General features: G+C 46.9%; 1 protein-coding gene across 2 annotated transcripts in view; it reads left to right on the top strand.

Annotated features, from left to right (window-relative positions):
* LOC147706032 (uncharacterized) overlaps positions 1 to 19,780 on the top strand; it is a 777,463-nt gene that overhangs the window by 345,842 nt on the left and 411,841 nt on the right. The gene's annotated exons all lie outside the window — the stretch shown is intronic.

Below are 19,780 nucleotides of genomic sequence, written 5' to 3'. Positions count from 1 at the left end.
ATTCCTTCCCGAAGCTCAGAGAAAATCCCGTAGAGTGGTACAAGCAGGTAGAGAGATTCGTGAAGATCTCTAAGGTACTGTGGATCGATTTGAACACATTGTTCGATATCGTAGTACCCGGAGATTTGTGGACGGCATGCAAACTTAGTATTGAATGGCCCGCTTGTGAGCCTCCGAGGAATGCACAGACAGGCGGTCCATCAGACAGAGTCATGGAAAAATACGAGAGGGTAATAACATGGCTGAAAGACAAAGTGCCGGTGCAAGACATAGACTGGGTTAAGATAGATCGAACAACTCAGGAGCCTAAAGAGACAGTTCACGAGTTCTATGAGAGATTACTGAAAGCATTTAAGCAGTACAGTGGGTTAGACGTAATGGATCCTAAGGACATAGGACAGTTTGTGTTAAAGTTTGTTCTCGGATTGAGACCAGACATAAGCCTGATGATTCAACAGCATTTGATTTGCTGGCAGAACAAACCTTTAGACGAGATTCTGAGGTATGCAAGGTACTGTAGCGATGAGATAGATTCGAAAGCAAAGAAGCTTAAGGAAAAGCTGATGTTGGTACAGATGCAATCAGCTGGAAAGGGTGGACAGCGACAGCAGGGAATAGGAACGCCAGCAAAGAAACAGAATAACCAGAGTAGAGATGAGGAAGAAAGACCGAGACCGAGAATGGATATCGCAACACTGAAAAGGACAACCAGGTGTCATCAGTGTAACGAGGTGGGACATTGGAGACGCGAGTGTCCTTATAATATTGAGACAGGGGAACTAGAACAGGAGGAGGAAGAGGTACAGAACAACGTGGTTAAGGGAGCAACAGTCCCGAAGGGGAAGTTTATCAAAGGGGGGACTCAGACTCCTCGAGCCCCGTTTCCTCAACCGCCTCGTATTGCAAATGGAGGGAAAACCTATAGACAAATGCCATTGTTCGTAGGAGGAGAAGAATGCTACTACGTTGATCCTCTTACAGGGCAACGAGTGAGTAGGGAAGAAGACTGTACTTTAGGAGCAGCCCTGGAAGTAGATCAGAGAGGACCATACGTAGAAGCTGAAGTAGCTGGATGTCCTACGACCTTTTTGGTGGATACGGGAGCCACTAGATCCACGTTGAGATCAGCGATAGTCCCAGGTCTGCCGATATCAGGAGAGATGATTCAGGTGGTAGGAGTTGCAAACAAGAGGATGACGAATCCTCTGACAGAACCAGTGTCAGTAAAGATAGGGAATTACAGTGACAAACATCAGTTTGTGATCTGTGATTCTAGCCCGGTGTGTTTGTTAGGAAGAGATCTGTTGTGTAAACTGAATTGCACAATACACTGCACACCTGAAGGAGTAGAAGTGCAGACCAACGATGAAGATGCCGATTTCAAGGTTGTAAACTCGCAGGAATGCGTGGAACTATATCCTACCTTAACAGTGGAGGAACTTCCACAAGACTTGAGGGAGAAAGTGTCAGCTGAGGTGTGGGATTTTACTGGAGAAGAAATAGGATTGATCAAAGGGGTAGAACCAGTAAAGATCATGGTAAGACCCAATGCCGAGTACCCAAGAACACCACAATACAAGTTGACACCGGAGACGATTGCCGGAATAAAGCCTGTGATCGAATCCATGATTAAACAGGGAATACTGAAGGAGATCGTGGGAAGTCCATGTAACTCCCCGATTATGGGTTTACAGAAGCCTAGCGGAAAATACAGAATAGTGCAGGATCTTCGAAAGATTAATAATATTGTTGTCTCATGTTGTCCAGTGGTACCGAATCCATCAGTGATATTATTTCAGATACCGTTCCAAGCTGAATGGTTCACCGTGATAGATTTGTGCCAGGCTTTCTTTTCGATTCCTTTAGATGAAGAGAGCCAGTATCTTTTCACTTTTAAGCTGGAAGATCGCGTTTTAACATGGTGTCGTATCCCTCAGGGGTATACAGAAAGCCCATCGATTTTTAACCAGCTATTAAAGAGAAATCTTGAAAGTCTAGTGCTGCCCAAGAACTCAGTTCTAGTCCAGTACATAGACGACCTCCTAGTTGCGTCAGAGACAGAGGAAGCTTGCAGAGTAGACACCATCACCTTGTTAAATCACTTGGCCGAGAACGGGCATAAGGTGTCTCCAAGTAAATTGCAATATTGTCTTACTGAAGTGCAATACTTGGGCCACAGGATTGAAAAGGGGAAACGGAAGGTGTCTCCAGACAGAATAGAGGCGATTATGAAAATGAACGCGCCTACAACACAAAGAGAGGTCAGGATGTTTCTAGGCATGGTTGGTTATTGTCGGCAGTGGATAGCTAACTTTTCACTGAAGGCAAAACCTTTATTACAACTGACGCACAAAGGAGTGAGTGATCCGGTACCATGGGACAAAGATTGTTTGATGGCGTTTTTGCAGCTGAGGGAGGACTTATGTCGCGCCCCGGCTTTAGGAATGCCTGATTACACAAAACCATTTTTGCTTTACTGCTGCGAAAGAGAGGGATGCGGTTTAGCAGTTTTGGCCCAGATTCATGGAGATGCGCGTAGGCCAGTAGCGTATTTTTTGGCTACATTAGATCCAGTAGCCGCAGCGTTGCCCGGATGTCTCAAATCCGTAGCTGCAACGGGTGTCAGCATTGAAAGATCTGAAAGTGTGGTAATGGGACATCAGTTAGTGGTGTACGTACCGCATTCTGTGGAATTGTTAATGACCAGGATTAAGACTCAGCATCTGACGAATAGCAGGCTCACACGCTACGAGCAAGTCATACTGGCTGCCGAGAATGTGACCCTAAAAAGATGCTCCGTCTTGAATCCTGCAACTTTGATGCCACTTCCAAATGATGTGGATGATGAAATTTGTACAGATCATGATTGCCTTGATGTGACTGAACTATGCACCAAACCGAGACCAGATATCGTAGATGAGCCATTGACTGACCCCGATGAAATTTTCTTTGTCGATGGTTCATGCGTAAGAGACGATATTGGTCAGCTGAGAGCAGCTTATGCAGTTTGTACAATTACCAGAGTTGTAGAAGCCGCTTGCCTGGAAGGAGTACACTCCGCTCAGGTAGCTGAAATTATTGCTTTGACACGTGCCTGTTTAGCAGGTAACAAAATTCGAGTCACCATATACACCGATAGCCAGTATGGTTTCGGGGTAGTTCACGATTACGGGCAGTTATGGTCTCAAAGAGGTTACATGACCTCCTCGGGTTCTCCCATTAGGAATGGAGAATCCGTGAGATTATTGTTAGAGGCATTGCAAGGCCCGACAGCTATTGCAGTAGTTAAATGTGCTGCGCATACAAAAAACGTAGATTTTGTGTCACAAGGTAACCGCTATGCGGATGAAGTAGCGCGTTACTGCGCAGAGCAAGGATATTCTCACACTGATGTGAAAGTGGGGGGAATTCAAGAAAGAACTGAATTGACAATGTTGTTAGACACTGTAGATACGTGGGAGGAGCTAAGGAATGTTCAGGAGAATGCACCAGATGATGAGAAAAAGGGCTGGGAAACAGCTGGGTGTATAAAAAGCGAGATGAATTTTTGGATCTCCGCCGATGGGAGAGCAGTCTTACCAAATGAACTTGTTAGTCCAATGGCAAGGAAATTGCATGGATCAGCACACATAGGTAGAGATGCCATGGTGAGAGTATTCAGACAAACGTGGTTTAATCCTAAGTTTAGAGTAGCGGCAGAAGCAGTATGTCAGCGATGTGCGATCTGTCAGCAACTAAACGTGGGAAAGAGAACACCAGTTACATTGAGTCATATTGGGAGGTCTGGGGGGCCTTTCAATAGAATGCAGCTTGATTTTATAGAAATGCCTAAATGCAACAAACTTAGATTTGTTTTAGTGATTGTCTGTATATTTTCTAGATGGGTTGAAGCTTACCCTACACGTAGATGCGATACACTGACAGTAGCAAAACTGTTACTTAGAGAGTTAATACCGAGGTTTGGGGTGCCATCCTCTTTGGAATCGGACAGAGGAACTCATTTCAACAGCGAAATAGTGAAGATGTTGTGCTCAGCTTTGAGTATCGATCAGAAGCTCCATTGCAGTTATCGACCAGAAGCTTCAGGGATTGTAGAGCAAATCAACAGCACAATTAAGTCCAGACTTGCCAAAGTTTGTTCATCAACATCCCTGAGTTGGCCAGACGCACTTCCAGTGGTTCTTATGAGCATACGTAGTACACCAGATAGAAAAACAGGTCTCTCTCCACATGAAGTGCTAATGGGGAGAGCTATGAGATTGCCATCGGTTCCGACTGCAGCGTTATTGAACATCACAGACGACTTGATCTTGGACTACTGCAAGGGACTATCTGATGCCATTAATTCTGTGTCCCTCCAGGTCCAGGCTGCAGAGGTTCCATCAGCACAAGACTTGTGCCATGACCTGAGTCCGGGGGACTGGGTCTTGGTGAAAAAGCATGTCAGGAAGAACTGCTTAGACGTGCGTTGGCGAGGACCATTTCAAGTCATACTTGTCACGAACACTGCAGTGAAGTGTGGAGGCCTGCCAAATTGGATACACGCTTCACACACTCGAAGAGTGCCAACACCTCTAGAAGAAACAGCTCCTCTCTCGGATGAGAATCCAGCGGAAAGCGGAGAAGCCACAGAGGGGGAAAGCCAAGCTGTAGAGGTGATTGAAGAGGCTGAACCTGTGACGGAACAGCTCGACGAAGGTCAGGACACCAGTGAGACCGAAGTCGCCTCAGGAGAAGAAAGTAACTGGGAGATTGAATCGGATACTGAACAAGCTGAGAGTGACCAAGAGACGGGTCCAAGAACAAGGAGCAGGAGGACAAGGAGTGACGAAGCCAGTTGGCCGGAGAGAAGAAGGAGGCCAAGCTTAAAGGCACAACAGGAGAAAACTCTTGTCCCAATCTCTGAAGAATCAGACCAAGAAGAGGAAACTACAGACTCAGGAACGGAGAGTCCAAGAAGATCGAGAAGGGTACGTGTGCCCTGCAGAAGGTACGCCACCCCAGAGTGGACTTATCTAGCAGATGTCTTGGGGACAGAAATCTGGGAGAGTGAAGAACGTGAAAGTAATCGATCTCGATCCATTCGTGGCAGTGGAGATATGGATGTTGACTCCTGGACTCGAGACTGAGGGATTACTGACTTTCACACTTCCCATACCCCCATACTTGAGTCAGATCAAAGATTTAGTGTTAAACAGATTACAATTTCCAACATTTGGTCATCAAATTCCAGAAGAAGAAGAAAAAGTCATTCGTTTGAATTATTGGAACTTGTTGCGAGAGCTGCAGGTACAAGAATAATTGTTGATGTATAAAGACTGTTGTATATAAGTTATAAAGAAGAAGATAACCTAGCGCCGAGTGGAAAGAAGAATAAAATTAGGGATTACATTTAGAGGACGGAGAAGGGTTAGGGTTGTCTGTTGTTAAAAAAATAAAAGAGACATTGTTGCGAAAAAGAGACTTTGTTGATAAAAAGCACTTTACAAACTGAGAAGAAAACAAAGCAAACTAAAGACTGGAAAGGAAAAGAAAACTTTTTCGCAAAGGAAGAGTTACGCTGTTTTGATAACATGGAGAACGACAACCCAAACCGAAAAGCTAAATGCATAATAGGTACACTTATAGCTGTAGTAATATTTCTCATAATTACAGTTGTGACAATATCATACATAGTAGGACATGAAACTGATAAAGAAATAGCAGATGTAAAGCCTGTAACGACTTTGAAACCTGCTCTTGATGTGAAGAAAGAGGAGAGCAATGTTATTCGTGAGAAAGCGTTATTGGCAGATGAAGCTCGTAGATTACATGTAGATGAGTCACAGGGAAACTTTAGGTCAAACGCATATGCTAAACTGTTATACGAATATATCGATGCCATGGAGGCCAAGGATTGCTATGTTTGTATGCAATTGCCGGCTTCTGTAGACGAGGGCATTAGATATCATCATCTCCCACTGACTTATGGGATAACATGTAGTTTACTGCTTAGTATATTTTATGGTAGAGAAGGATTTGAGTACTACTTTTCAAATTATGATTCGGTACTGCCTGAAGTTCCGAATTATAAGCAAATGAATAAGTGGGACTATTATAAAAAGGAGGATAGACTAGCTAAATTCTTCCTTCCTTGGGATACATTAGATACATCATACGCACGCAGAAATAATCTGACTTGCAAAGTGTCAGAGATTGAGAAAAAGTTCATAGCACAAGTAGATGACCGATACAGAAGGCAGAAGATTCTAAAAATGTCAGGACAGTGGAAAACTGATTGGACCGAAGAAGAGAAGGCACATAAAAAGAAAGGGAGCAATGGTCCAATAGCATTGGATAGAACGCAGAAAGGAAAGTTATGTTTAACTCGAAGCAAGACATATTATGAAAGTGTATTTGTAGGTGAAGTTAATTGCGAACATGCTTTTCGATTAGAGTACTATACGAAAGATTTCATGAAGGAGATGCAAGTGATTCCTAATGTATATTTTGTATGTGGAAGAAATGCCTATGTAAAACTGCCTGACAATTGGTATGGTTCGTGTTACTTGGCAATTGTCTTCCCCAAAATATACCATGCAAAGGATTTAGCGATCATAGAAGGAAAGGCTTCGACAAGAATGAAAAGAGAAGTAGGAGATGCAGAAGTAGTAGGAGACGTATTTGGAGCGATGTTTCCTATGTTAGGTTTAATACTTAACGACGTTAAGATCAGGAGACTAGCTACAGTCGTAGATAGATTATCTGCAAGTACTGCAAGGTCATTAATGCTAATAGAAGGTGAGATGCAATCGATTAGAGCAATGGTTCTTCAGAATCGACTTGCTCTTGATGTGCTATTAGCAAAAGAAGGCGGAGTTTGCAAGGCTTTGAAGGTTCAGGAATGTTGTACTTATATTCCTGATAATTCAAAACCACTTGAGAAGGTCATAAGAAACATTACACAGATTCATCAAGAAATCGAAGATTTGACAAAAATAAATGTTTGGGAAAAAGTAGGTCATGGAGTAGGAAAGGTTGGAAGTTGGTTTGCCAACCTTGGTAAAAGTATAGTATGGTACATATTAAAACCTGTGTTAATAGTATTAATTTGTATAATCACATTGTTAGGATTTGTGAAACTATATAAATGGTATAGGACGAACCGGTTACAAAGGTCTATGAGAGAACAAGAAAGGAGATTAGCTGCTTTACAAGATCAACAGTATAAAAGCTTGAGAGCACTTGAAATGATGAAAAGAGGGAATGATGTAACTAGTTCGGTTTAAAGGTGCTATTCCAATTGCATATAGTGATGACTCCTAAAAGTCATCAAAGGGGGGAACTGAGAGAGCGCAATTTGAATAAAATGTATATCCGAGTCATATTTAGAAGTATATCGTATAAATGTAGGAATGAAATGTATATCGAACGTGAAGTTGACGCTTATAAGCATAAAGTTAACAGATGTGACCAAAGTGATATAGGAAATGTAACTGTATTCACTTTAGAGTGCATTAGATTTAGAAGGCCCGTATACGTAGTGGGCTAATGTAGAAATGCTTACAAACAGAAGAACGTGCAAAGTGAAATTCATGTACGTATGTAACTTGAAATGCAGAAACGGCGAGAAATGTAACATGGAGAAATGTGCAAAGAGCATACACATAACGATGTAACAAATGAGAATATAAAATTATATTCTACGTAATTGTATTCTATGTAAAATGTATTCACATATAAGCAAAGGATTTGCTGAATGCGTTCATATATAAATGTATGTTAAAGGTTATACTGTGTAGAAGAAGTTTGTAGGAATGTTAGAAGGGTTTTAGGTCATTTGTGATTATAACCTGACTAACCAAGGGTTCGCAGGAGTATAGTCCGCTGTTGGTAATTTAGTGGGCTCACAGGAGTCGTGAATAGCCTTCACTTGAATGTGCGAGCCGAAGAGTCTAGTTCTTGTTAGATTTAAGATGACAAATGTCGAACGAGGTTTATTGCCTAAACATGAGAAGAGACGATTGGAATTTGAGTCTTGTTTTGAAATGACCATTCACAGGACCAAATGAGGTTAAAAGTACAGCCGTAAAGAATAAAAGTTCTGATAAGGTGATAGATTTTGCTCCGAAAGTGTCAAAGGTAAAGTTGAATGAAGTCACCAGCAAGAAGACGAAGATGGCGTCTAATGAGAAAGGTCAACTTAACGGACGACGAAGAGACGAAGCTATGGAAAGAGCTAGAAGATGACCTCACAGGGAAAGTCCGTGGTGGGCGTCGAAGGGGCGTTCCACCCACACTGTGATTGTGTATTTTAGGGACAGCACCCCGGGGAGAAGATAGCGATTTGCGGGAACAGCGAAGAGCTCAGGGCAAGCAAGAGAGCAGATGACTTGAGCAGATGCGCTGAGAGAGATCAGAGCGCAAGGGAGCAGTAGGCCGAGGACCCTTAGAAGAGCGGATGGGTAGGCAGAGAGGGTACTGCTTCTTAAACTTAAGATACCTTTAGAGGCTAAGAGAGTTTGAACTTCTTAGGGAGTCAAACTGCTGACACCTTTTTAGGGTTTTAGAACTTGCGAAGTAGGGATGTCACCTAGTATAGAGTAGGGACAGATTTAACTTGATTATTTTTCTCTTTCTGTAGATGACTCAGAAGAACCACTTCATATTGATGCTTTTTAATCTGCTGATTTTGGAACTGACTTTAATTGTATTCGTTTGTAGACTGAGGTTCTTTAGGGAATATATGTTCCTATTAGTTCCTGTATATTTGATGAATTTGATCCTGAGAGGATTGTATATGCAACTTTTCTTAATTTTATATTAAACCTTTTAAACTTTATCAGTTGTAAGTGGTCCTTCAGAGTGGCGTCAGTTAATGGGGTTTATCTAAACTTATGTGGGGTTGTCTTTTACTCAATGACAGATAAAGATCGATCCAAAATTGTCGAATGAGATAAGTTATCAAATTGATCATAAAAGATATTAAAATCTCATTCCCCGCACCACAATCCCGAGTTTTCCCTCCATCGACAATTCAGCAGCCAGAGGTTGTTAAAATGTCCAGCTTGGAACTCGTCGTAAAATACTACAGTAGAATCTGATGTGGAATCGCTGATGCCCCCATAAATCCACTTTCTCATTGGATGCTGAGGGCTAAACTCAGAATATCATGGTATTCCTAAATTACCTCTCTACTGCACCTTCTTAAAATACCATTTGCTTTCCATACCCACTTTTCAGACTTTTCGCACATACCTGTTCCTCCTTTTTTCCCACCTAATCTCTGAAGAGTGTAGTTCACAACCAGCACTTCCAGTTTAGGTCTTGATAAATCAAATGCCAGTCAGCCACCAGTGACTCGGAAAAAGGTGGGGGCGGTCTACAAAAGTGGTGTGGTCAAAGAGATGTAGCCAGGAATCTTTTTCAAGATTCCTGGGCTATGTAATTGAGGGTATGGCCTAGAACATGTGAAATAAATTCCTTTGCTTCACACAGAAGGCCAAGTGACCAGTGTATGAGTACCACTATGAGTTTGCTGCATTGCATATGTAGGAGAGTAGGGTCTGCTATCCTATGGTCACCCCAAATTTTTGCTTTTTGCTTCACTGGTTTCTGACTTAATGTGGCTGTGGGCCTGCTAATCAGACCCACAGCCTGCTGTTCTCTCTCTAAATTACTGCCAATGCACTCTAGGTGCATTACGAATTGGAACTGGTTCACCTTATGAGCCCCTGTATAAGTGCACCCTAGGTGCCCAGGGCATAGGTGCATCCAAGGCCTACCAGGGGCTGAAGCATGTATTGTGCCACCCCTGGCCTGGCCTCCATATTTGACACAACTGGCTGATCACTCAGCTGGGGTAAGTCGGTGTAACCACCTCTTACTTAGGTACAGTATGTCTGTGCCTAACCCTAAACTGGACACATATGTTCCTATCAGCCACTCCTATGGAAGGCCTCATCAATCCTGGAGGCAGAGTGCTTGGAAATATGTGAGATGGTGCTCTGGCATGAGCTGAGCCTGTCTGCAGCTGTCGGGAACCACTCCCTAAGCTGTTCCGGGATATTGCCATACCATATACCCTTAAGTGCATTATAATCCTCGCGGTTAAATGCTATCTTTGGTTTGGCTTTATCAAAACATGTCGAGTAAGGTGTCATACGAATTGGAATACTATCCCCTCGCCAATTCTGGTGACGGGGATAGCATTCCACCCTTCTAGAGGGACACGACATGTGTGTAGCCTTAACCCCGGTTAAAGTTAAACAGAGCCTCAGCATCACAAAATGGACGCTGCCACCACAGACACAAGTCTGGCCTCCTGCTGCTGACCGAAACTCGGCAGATGGTGGCCTGGACAAAGGGTTTCCTGCCTTGGGAGGTGCGAGCACCACCCCAGACAGGATTTTGTGTATTGGGTAGGACAGGGCTGAATAGAATCAGACATGCCCGGGGCACACAAGGTGTCCCCGTGCATAGGCCAGTCCAACCGGTCCTGGGACTTTCCAGACCCAGGCCTGGCGCGGAACTGGACAAAGGAAAGGGGGTGTAACCGCCCCCCTTCCTGGTTCCTCCCAGAGGAGGGACCTAGTAGGTGATCCACCCCTCAGATTGGGAATAAGAGCGGGAGCAGTGCCATTGCACAGCAGATCATCCTGAATCAACTTTACACGAAGAAGAAGACTGGACTTCGACATTCTGCTGCACAGAAGACTGAAGAGAATCTCCCTTGTGGCCTAGGAGTGGCCACCCTGTGAACACAGGTACCAACCAGCGACCCGACGTCTGCTTTGCCGCCGCCTCCCGCCGGAGCCCGAGCCCAGAGCCCGACAAGAACCAGACTCCCAGACCTCTCAGAGCCCGATCCACAGTCCCTGCAAAGAAGGGACCCGTGGAGGCACCGAGTGACCGTGGGACCGGCCCTCTTGGAAGACACTCGAAAAGCTGACTGCGCAGCTTCTGAGGCATCCTCGACGTTGTGCTTTGGGGATTGAGAACCCCCACCATCGAGCAGCCCTTGCACCGAAGAGCAGCCCTCCAGCATCTCCACGATCTGCGTGGGGCCCTTTTGCATTGTGCCACTCGACGCGCCATCCCGGCCACTAGCCACGTGGTCAGCGGCCATCTTGGCGACGAACCCGAAGATTTACACAGCAGGTCTGGTTGCTCCAGACCTACCCAAGCTCCTGTGAAAAGGAGCACCCGCTCTGACCTTGCTGGTCCGAGTGTTAAGCATCTTTCAACTTCTGCCTGGCTTGCCTTTGCCAAGGCCTGTTTGCTCCGATCGAGGTGCCGACACCGCCAACAGCGAGAAGCCTGCGTGGGACAGCTCGTGACCGACTCCTGGACGTCCTCGACCCCGGGTATCCACGTGGCTGCAGAAAGAAGCTACCCGACAACGCCTGTTTGCACCCGACATCGCCTGGTTCCATTCTGGTTCCACGGTAGTCACTGGCTAGTGACTTTGAACATTGTCCCCTCTGCTTTCAGGTCTTCACATCTTCAGATCCACCCTTGGATCCACCGGAACTCTTCTCATCGAGCCGCCTGCAGCATCTTCAGCTCCAAGCACCATCGACCAGCGTGACGAAACCCGACACTACTTCGACCCTGTGCACCCGCTTCCTGTGGGTGAGGTAACTCAGCTCCGCCGGTGCTCCTGCACTGGTACACATCCCAAGGGCCTGTGTTTTAAGTTTCAGCTCCTTAGGTCACTCGGAAGGTTCCTAACTTTCTAACTTTGTACTTTTTACGCACCATAGACTTTGTATTGGAAAGTTGAACACTGCACCCGAGTCCCGTGGGCCTCTCCCGACTTAGTTATTGCTAGTCTCGAATAGCTCCAGCGATTCCCAAGGCCCTAGGCCTCTTCACTTTCCTATTGGTATCTCTTATACCAATTTCTTAGTATATGGTTTAGGTGGCCCCTAGGGCTCATCCATATTGTGCAACTTTTGTGTATTTTAAACTGTCTTGTGATTTAACGCTTGTGCTTCTATGCTCATAAAGAGTCCAGGGGATTTTAATAGTTAATAAATCAATATATATTTTCAATATATATCTGTGTGGTGTCCCTTTCATTTGGTATTCAAGGGGGTTGTGTATGGTATAACAGCTGGCTTCACATGCCTTTCAGAGTTTAGCCTAAGACTGCTTTGTCCACGTTACCACTAGGATAACTGGTCTACAAGGTTGAATTACAACCATCATCATAAGGGTTGCTTGGCATGGTACAAAGTGATCACTAGAATTAGTGAGCATTATATACCAGGCCAACTTCTCACATTGGTGAGCAGCGGATTGGGATCTGAGCTTGCTGTTGTTTTACCATTACAATCTTTGAGATTATCATCTGAAAGATCACACCTGCTAGGTACATATAAAACAAGACTAGTATACTTAAGTTCTACTGAACTTAGTTGTTGTAGAGCAAAGGGAGTAGCACACCCTAGCTACAACTACTAGATAGGTTTAGTAGGTAAACACCAGTGTAGGTAGATTGCAACACATCCACCCACACTAGAGCAATGTCTGGAGCAGAAGGGTCCAGTGGACTTACTCCTGTTGAGAGTGACCCTCCAAGGGCAGCATCCAAATTTGCTATTTTTTCCTTTAAGGAATTAAGACAGCTTTGTTTCTTAAGGGGTCTGAAGACAGGGCCTTCCCCTACTACAGACCACCTAAGAGAGCTCTTAGACCAGTCTGAGACTCTAAAGCCCTCTAAGGCAAACCCCACAGGGAATGCTGAAGGAGGCCATCCTTCAGAGGATGACACTGTAGACACCCCTGCCCCTATCATCCTGGTAGATGAGGAAGCCTCCACCACTGGAGCTCCTCAGGTAGATGAGGAGGAAGAGGAAGAGGAAGAGGAGGAGGTGGAAAGCAGTGAGTCAGATGATGACAGAAATAGTCAGGTGCTGGTCAGTAGACTGAACCAGGCTAACTTAAGCTTACTTGGGAATGAATCAGTTAACAACCCATTCAGACCCCCAGGTGGACTTAACCAGGAGCCTAGGAGGAGAAGGACTCACTCAGGTGACTCTGACAACTCCCATGCTTCTAGAGGTTCTCATGGTCACTCCAGAAGAAGGATGACTAGCCCTCAGAGAAGGGAACATGAGACCAAATTGAGAGAATCTCAAATTAGAGAGGCTGAATTGAGAGTCCAGAGACAAGAGTTAGAAATTGCCCTGGCCCAAGAGAAACTTGCTAGAGCAAGACAGCCTAGAGAGAGTGGGGTAATAGAACCCACTGGTGGCAGCAATATCCACAAGGATAAAGACACGTCTTTTGATAATAGAAACCTGAGTAAGATTGTGCCCCCCTACAAAGCTGGGGATGATATCCATAAATGGATTACCGCAATGGAGAGAGCCTGCAGAGTACAGCAGATCCCTCAGGAGCAGTGGGCAGCAATCTTGTGGCTCTCCTTTGAAGGTAGAGGCCGAGACAGACTCCTCACAGTTAGTGATGGGGATTCTAGAAACTACCTGGTCCTGAAGAGTGCTCTGATTGATGGGTTAGGCTTAACCACTGAACAGTACAGGTTAATGTTCAGAGATACCCAGAAGACACAGACTCAGGACTGGTCTGAATTTGTTGAGTGTGCCACTAAGGCTCTGGAGGGATGGTTGCTGGGAAGCAAGGTTACAGACTATGAAGGATTGTATAATTTGCTGATGAGAGAACAAATTTTAAATAATTGTCAGAACCAGCAGTTGCATCAACATTTGGTTGACTCAGATTTGACCTCTCCCCAAGAATTGGGAAAGAGGACAGATAAATGGGTAAGAACCAGAGTTAAGCAAAAGAACCAGAACCAGAACCAGGGTGGTGAACAGAAGAAAACAGACCAGAAGGGTGGGGAGCAGAAAGCTAAAGACCAGAAGCCTTCAACAGGGCCCCAAACTGAGACAGAGGGTGGGTCCCAAACTTCCAAGAAGAAGAAGAAAGAAGGTCAGAAGAAACCCTGGTGTAAAACTTGTAAAAACACCTCTCACTGGACAAGTGAGTGTAAAAAGGGTGGAGCCCCCAGCACTGCAGCCCCTAAGGCACCTGCACCCACTAGTACAGTTAGCAGTGCTGGTCCTCAAGCCAAGGGATTAGTGGGTATCACTTTGGGAACTGAAGGAGATTCTGACCTAGTCAGAACCCTTACACAGGCTGTTCTGGTTTGTGAAGGGGACATAGATTTGACCCCTGACATAAGTCCCAGTAACCTGGGCAAATACAGACAGACACCTTTAATCAACAACAAAGTGGCTCAAGCTTACAGGGACACATGTGCCAGTGTTACTATGGTGACACCTAACTTTGTGGACCCTGGACAATACATGCCAGGCGATGATTACCTGGTGACCAATGCCAGCAATGTCACTACTACACATAGTGTGGCACTTGTTAACTTTTCCTGGGGAGGGGTAACTGGCCTAAAGAAAGTTGTGGTTAGTGCTGATCTCCCAGTAGAATGTTTGTTGGGCAATGACCTGGAGAACTCTCTATGGTCAGAAGTTGAGTACAGGACTCATGCAGAGATGTTAGGGATATCATCACATGTCCTTGCTGTGACCAGGTCACAGGCCAAAAAGTGCCTCTCTGAACCTCAGGTCTTGGATCCTGGAACAATGGACCAAGTACCTTCCAAGAAGAAGAACAGGAGGGTTAAGGCTGCGCCTTCCCAACTGCCTACAAGTGAGGATCAGGCTTCACAGGAAACTGATCTTGAGACCCCTGAAGGAACTGTCCCTGAAGAACTTGAATCTGATCAGGTTGAGTTTCTGGGGACAGGGGGACCTTCTAGGGCAGACTTGGGGCAGGCTCAGTTAACCTGTCCTTCTCTTGAACCCCTCAGACAGCAGGCTGCTGCTGAGGCTGCTGGGAATGCTCAAGGTGCCCATAAAGTATATTGGGACGATGGACTCCTTTATTCAGAGGCTAGAGACCCCAAGCCTGGTGCTACCAGGAGGTTGGTTATACCTCTGCAATTTAGGGGCTTCCTACTCACCTTGGCCCATGATATTCCTTTAGCAGGACACCTAGGCCAGAACAAGACCTGGGACAGGCTTGTCCCTCACTTTCACTGGCCTCACATGTCTGAAGACACCAAGGAGTTTTGTCGCTCCTGTGAAACCTGCCAAGCCAGTGGTAAAGCAGGTGGAACAACAAAGGCCCCCCTGATACCACTACCTGTGGTGGGGGTTCCCTTTGAAAGAGTGGGGATTGATATTGTTGGTCCAATGGATCCCCCTACAGCATCTGGGCACAGATTCATACTGGTGGTAGTGGATCATGCCACCAGGTACCCAGAGGCAATTCCACTTAGGACCACAACAGCTCTTGTTGTGGCCAGGGCCTTACTTGGAGTTTTCTCCAGAGTGGGGTTTCCTAAGGAGGTAATATCAGATAGAGGTGCCAACTTCATGTCTGGATATTTGACAGCTATGTGGAAGGAATGTGGTGTCAACTACAAGTTCACCACTCCTTATCACCCACAATGCAATGGGCTTGTTGAGAGATTTAACAAGACCCTAAAGGGCATGATTAAAGGATTACCTGAAAAGCTCAGGCGAAGATGGGACATCCTTCTGCCCTGCCTTTTGTTCGCTTACAGAGAGGTCCCTCAAAAGGGGGTTGGCTTCAGCCCCTTTGAATTGTTGTTTGGGCACCCTGTAAGAGGACCCCTGTGTCTAGTGAAGGAAGGATGGGAGTTACCTCTCAAAAAGCCTAAACAGGACATAGTGGACTATGTACTTGGTATCCGCTCCAGGATGGCAGAGTACATGGAAAAGGCATCTAAAACCCTTGAGGCTAGCCAAGAATTACAAAAAGCTTGGCATGACCAAAAGGCTGTCCTTGTTGAATTTCAGCCTGGACAGAAGGTATGGGTGTTGGAGCCAGTGGCCCCAGCAGCACTCCAAGACAAATGGTCTGGACCCCATACAATTCTGGAGAAGAAGGGAGAGGTTACCTACTTGGTGGACCTAGGAACTCCCAGGAGCCCCCACAGGGTGCTCCATGTGAACAGATTGAAGGCATATGTCAGCAGGGCAGACATGGGCTTGCTCATGGCTACAGATGAGGGACAGGAGGAAGAGAGTGACCCTCTCCCAGACCTGCTCACTCAGAACCCTGATGATGGCTCAGTTGATGGTGTGGCCTTAGGTGGCAGCCTCACTGAACATCAGCAACATGACTGCAGACAAGTTCTACAGGCATACAGGCATATGTTCTCCTTGACACCCAGTCAGACTAACTGGTGTACACATGTGGTGGACACTGGTGACAGTCTTCCTGTAAAGAACAAGATTTACAGGCAACCTGACCACGTCAGGGACTGTATAAAGACTGAGGTGCAAAAGATGCTGGAATTAGGTGTCATTGAGCCTTCAGAGAGCCCCTGGGCTAGCCCAGTGGTTCTGGTCCCCAAACCTCACACCAAAGATGGCAAGAGAGAGATGAGGTTCTGTGTGGATTACAGAGGACTCAATGCTGTCACCAGGACAGATGCACACCCTATTCCAAGGGCAGATGAGCTCATTGACAAGTTGGCTTCTGCCAAATATTTGAGCACATTTGACTTGACAGCTGGCTACTGGCAAATCAGGTTAGCTGAGGAGTCTAAAGCCAAGACAGCATTTTCTACCCCTAGTGGGCATTTTCAGTTTGTGGTGATGCCCTTTGGTTTGAAAAATGCACCTGCCACCTTCCAAAGGTTGGTGAATCAAGTCCTCACTGGGTTGGATGACTTTTGTGCAGCTTATCTGGACGATATTGCTGTCTTTAGCTCCACCTGGGAGGATCACCTGGTCCACCTGAAGGAAGTGCTTGAGGCTCTGCAGAAGGCAGGCCTCACTATCAAGGCAACAAAGTGCCAGATAGGGCAGAGCAAGGTTGTATACCTGGGCCACCTTGTAGGTGGAGGCCAAGTTCAACCACTGGAGAGTAAGATCCAGACCATCAAGGACTGGTCCCCTCCAACCACCCAGACTCAGGTCAGAGCTTTCTTGGGCCTGACTGGGTACTACAGGAAGTTTGTTAAGAACTATGGGTCCATTGTGACTCCTCTTAATGATCTGACATCCAAGAAGATGCCCAAAAAGGTTCAGTGGACAGAAATCTGTCAAAAGGCATTTGATGACCTGAAGAAGGCCATGTGCTCTGCACCTATCCTGAAGAGTCCTGACTACTCAAGAGAGTTCATTGTCCAAACAGATGCTTCTGAGTTGGGAGTGGGAGCAGTGCTTTCACAGCTTAATGTAGATGGCCAGGACCAGCCCATTGCTTTCATTAGCAGAAGGCTGACCCCCAGAGAGAAACGTTGGTCAGCTATAGAGAGGGAGGCCTTTGCTGTGGTGTGGGCCCTGAAGAAGTTGAGGCCATACTTATTTGGTACTCACTTCAAGATTCAGACCGACCATAAGCCCCTCCTATGGCTTAATCAGATGAAGGGTGAAAACCCCAAACTACTCAGGTGGTCCATTTCCCTACAGGGGATGGACTTTACAGTGGAGCACCGCCCAGGGACTGACCATGGCAACGCAGATGGTCTCTCCAGGTACTTCCACTTAGAACATGAAGACACAACTGGTCAAGGTTAGTCTAATGTCCCTGCGTTTGGGGGGGGGGGTTATGTAGGAGAGTAGGGTCTGCTATCCTATGGTCACCCCAAATTTTTGCTTTTTGCTTCACTGGTTTCTGACTTAATGTGGCTGTGGGCCTGCTAATCAGACCCACAGCCTGCTGTTCTCTCTCTAAATTACTGCCAATGCACTCTAGGTGCATTACGAATTGGAACTGGTTCACCTTATGAGCCCCTGTATAAGTGCACCCTAGGTGCCCAGGGCATAGGTGCATCCAAGGCCTACCAGGGGCTGCAGCATGTATTGTGCCACCCCTGGCCTGGCCTCCATATTTGACACAACTGGCTGATCACTCAGCTGGGGTAAGTCGGTACTGTAACCACCTCTTACTTAGGTACAGTATGTCTGTGCCTAACCCTAAACTGGACACATATGTTCCTATCAGCCACTCCTATGGAAGGCCTCATCAATCCTGGAGGCAGAGTGCTTGGAAATATGTGAGATGGTGCTCTGGCATGAGCTGAGCCTGTCTGCAGCTGTCGGGAACCACTCCCTAAGCTGTTCCGGGATATTGCCATACCATATACTCTTAAGTGCATTATAATCCTCGCGGTTAAATGCTATCTTTGGTTTGGCTTTATCAAAACATGTCGAGTAAGGTGTCATACGAATTGGAATACTATCCCCTCGCCAATTCTGGCGACGGGGATAGCATTCCACCCTTCTAGAGGGACACGTCATGTGTGTAGCCTTAACCCCGATTAAAGTTAAACAGAGCCTCAGCATCACAAAATGGACGCTGCCACCACAGACACAAGTCTGGCCTCCTGCTGCTGACCGAAACTCGGCAGATGGTGGCCTGGACAAAGGGTTTCCTGCCTTGGGAGGTGCGAGCACCACCCCAGACAGGATTTTGTGTATTGGGTAGGACAGGGCTGAATAGAATCAGACATGCCCGGGGCACACAAGGTGTCCCCGTGCATAGGCCAGTCCAAACCGGTCCTGGGACTTTCCAGACCCAGGCCTGGCGCGGAACTGGACAAAGGAAAGGGGGTGTAACCGCCCCCCTTCCTGGTTCCTCCCAGAGGAGGGACCTAGTAGGTGATCCACCCCTCAGATTGGGAATAAGAGCGGGAGCAGTGCCATTGCACAGCAGATCATCCTGAATCAACTTTACACGAAGAAGAAGACTGGACTTCGACATTCTGCTGCACAGAAGACTGAAGAGAATCTCCCTTGTGGCCTAGGAGTGGCCACCCTGTGAACACAGGTACCAACCAGCGACCCGACGTCTGCTTTGCCGCCGCCTCCCGCCGGAGCCCGAGCCCAGAGCCCAGAGCCCGACAAGAACCAGACTCCCAGACCTCTCAGAGCCCGATTCACAGTCCCTGCAAAGAAGGGACCCGTGGAGGCACCGAGTGACGTGGAACCGGACCTCTTGGAAGACACTCGAAAAGCTGACTGCGCAGCTTCTGAGGCATCCTCGACGTTGTGCTTTGGGGATTGAGAACCCCCACCATCGAGCAGCCCTTGCACCGAAGAGCAGCCCTCCAGCATCTCCACGATCTGCGTGGGGCCCTTTTGCATTGTGCCACTCGACGCGCCATCCCGGCCACTAGCCACGTGGTCAGCGGCCATCTTGGCGACGAACCCGAAGATTTACACAGCAGGTCTGGTTGCTCCAGACCTACCCAAGCTCCTGTGAAAAGGAGCACCCGCTCTGACCTTGCTGGTCCGAGTGTTAAGCATCTTTCAACTTCTGCCTGGCTTGCCTTTGCCAAGGCCTGTTTGCTCCGATAGAGGTGTCGACACTGCCAACAGCGAGAAGCCTGCGTGGGACAGCTCGTGACCGACTCCTGGATGTCCTCGACCCCGGGTATCCACGTGGCTGCAGAAAGAAGCTACCCGACAACGCCTGTTTGCAACCGACATCGCCTGGTTCCAATCTGGTTCCACGGTAGTCACTGGCTAGTGACTTTGAACATTGTCCCCTCTGCTTTCAGGTCTTCACATCTTCAGATGCACCCTTGGATCCACCGGAACTCTTCTCATCGAGCCGCCTGCAGCATCTTCAGCTCCAAGCACCATCGACCAGCGTGACGAAACCCGACACTACTTCGACCCTGTGCACCCGCTTCCTGTGGGTGAGGTAACTCAGCTCCGCCGGTGCTCCTGCACTGGTACACATCCCAAGGGCCTGTGTTTTAAGTTTCAGCTCC

Source organism: Lissotriton vulgaris, chromosome 7, assembly GCF_964263255.1.
Source record: "Lissotriton vulgaris chromosome 7, aLisVul1.2, whole genome shotgun sequence".
In the NCBI taxonomy this organism is placed as follows: Eukaryota; Metazoa; Chordata; class Amphibia; order Caudata; family Salamandridae; genus Lissotriton; species Lissotriton vulgaris.
The sequence above is the reverse complement of the archived record's forward strand: the minus strand, read 5'-3'. Positions and strand labels throughout refer to the sequence as shown.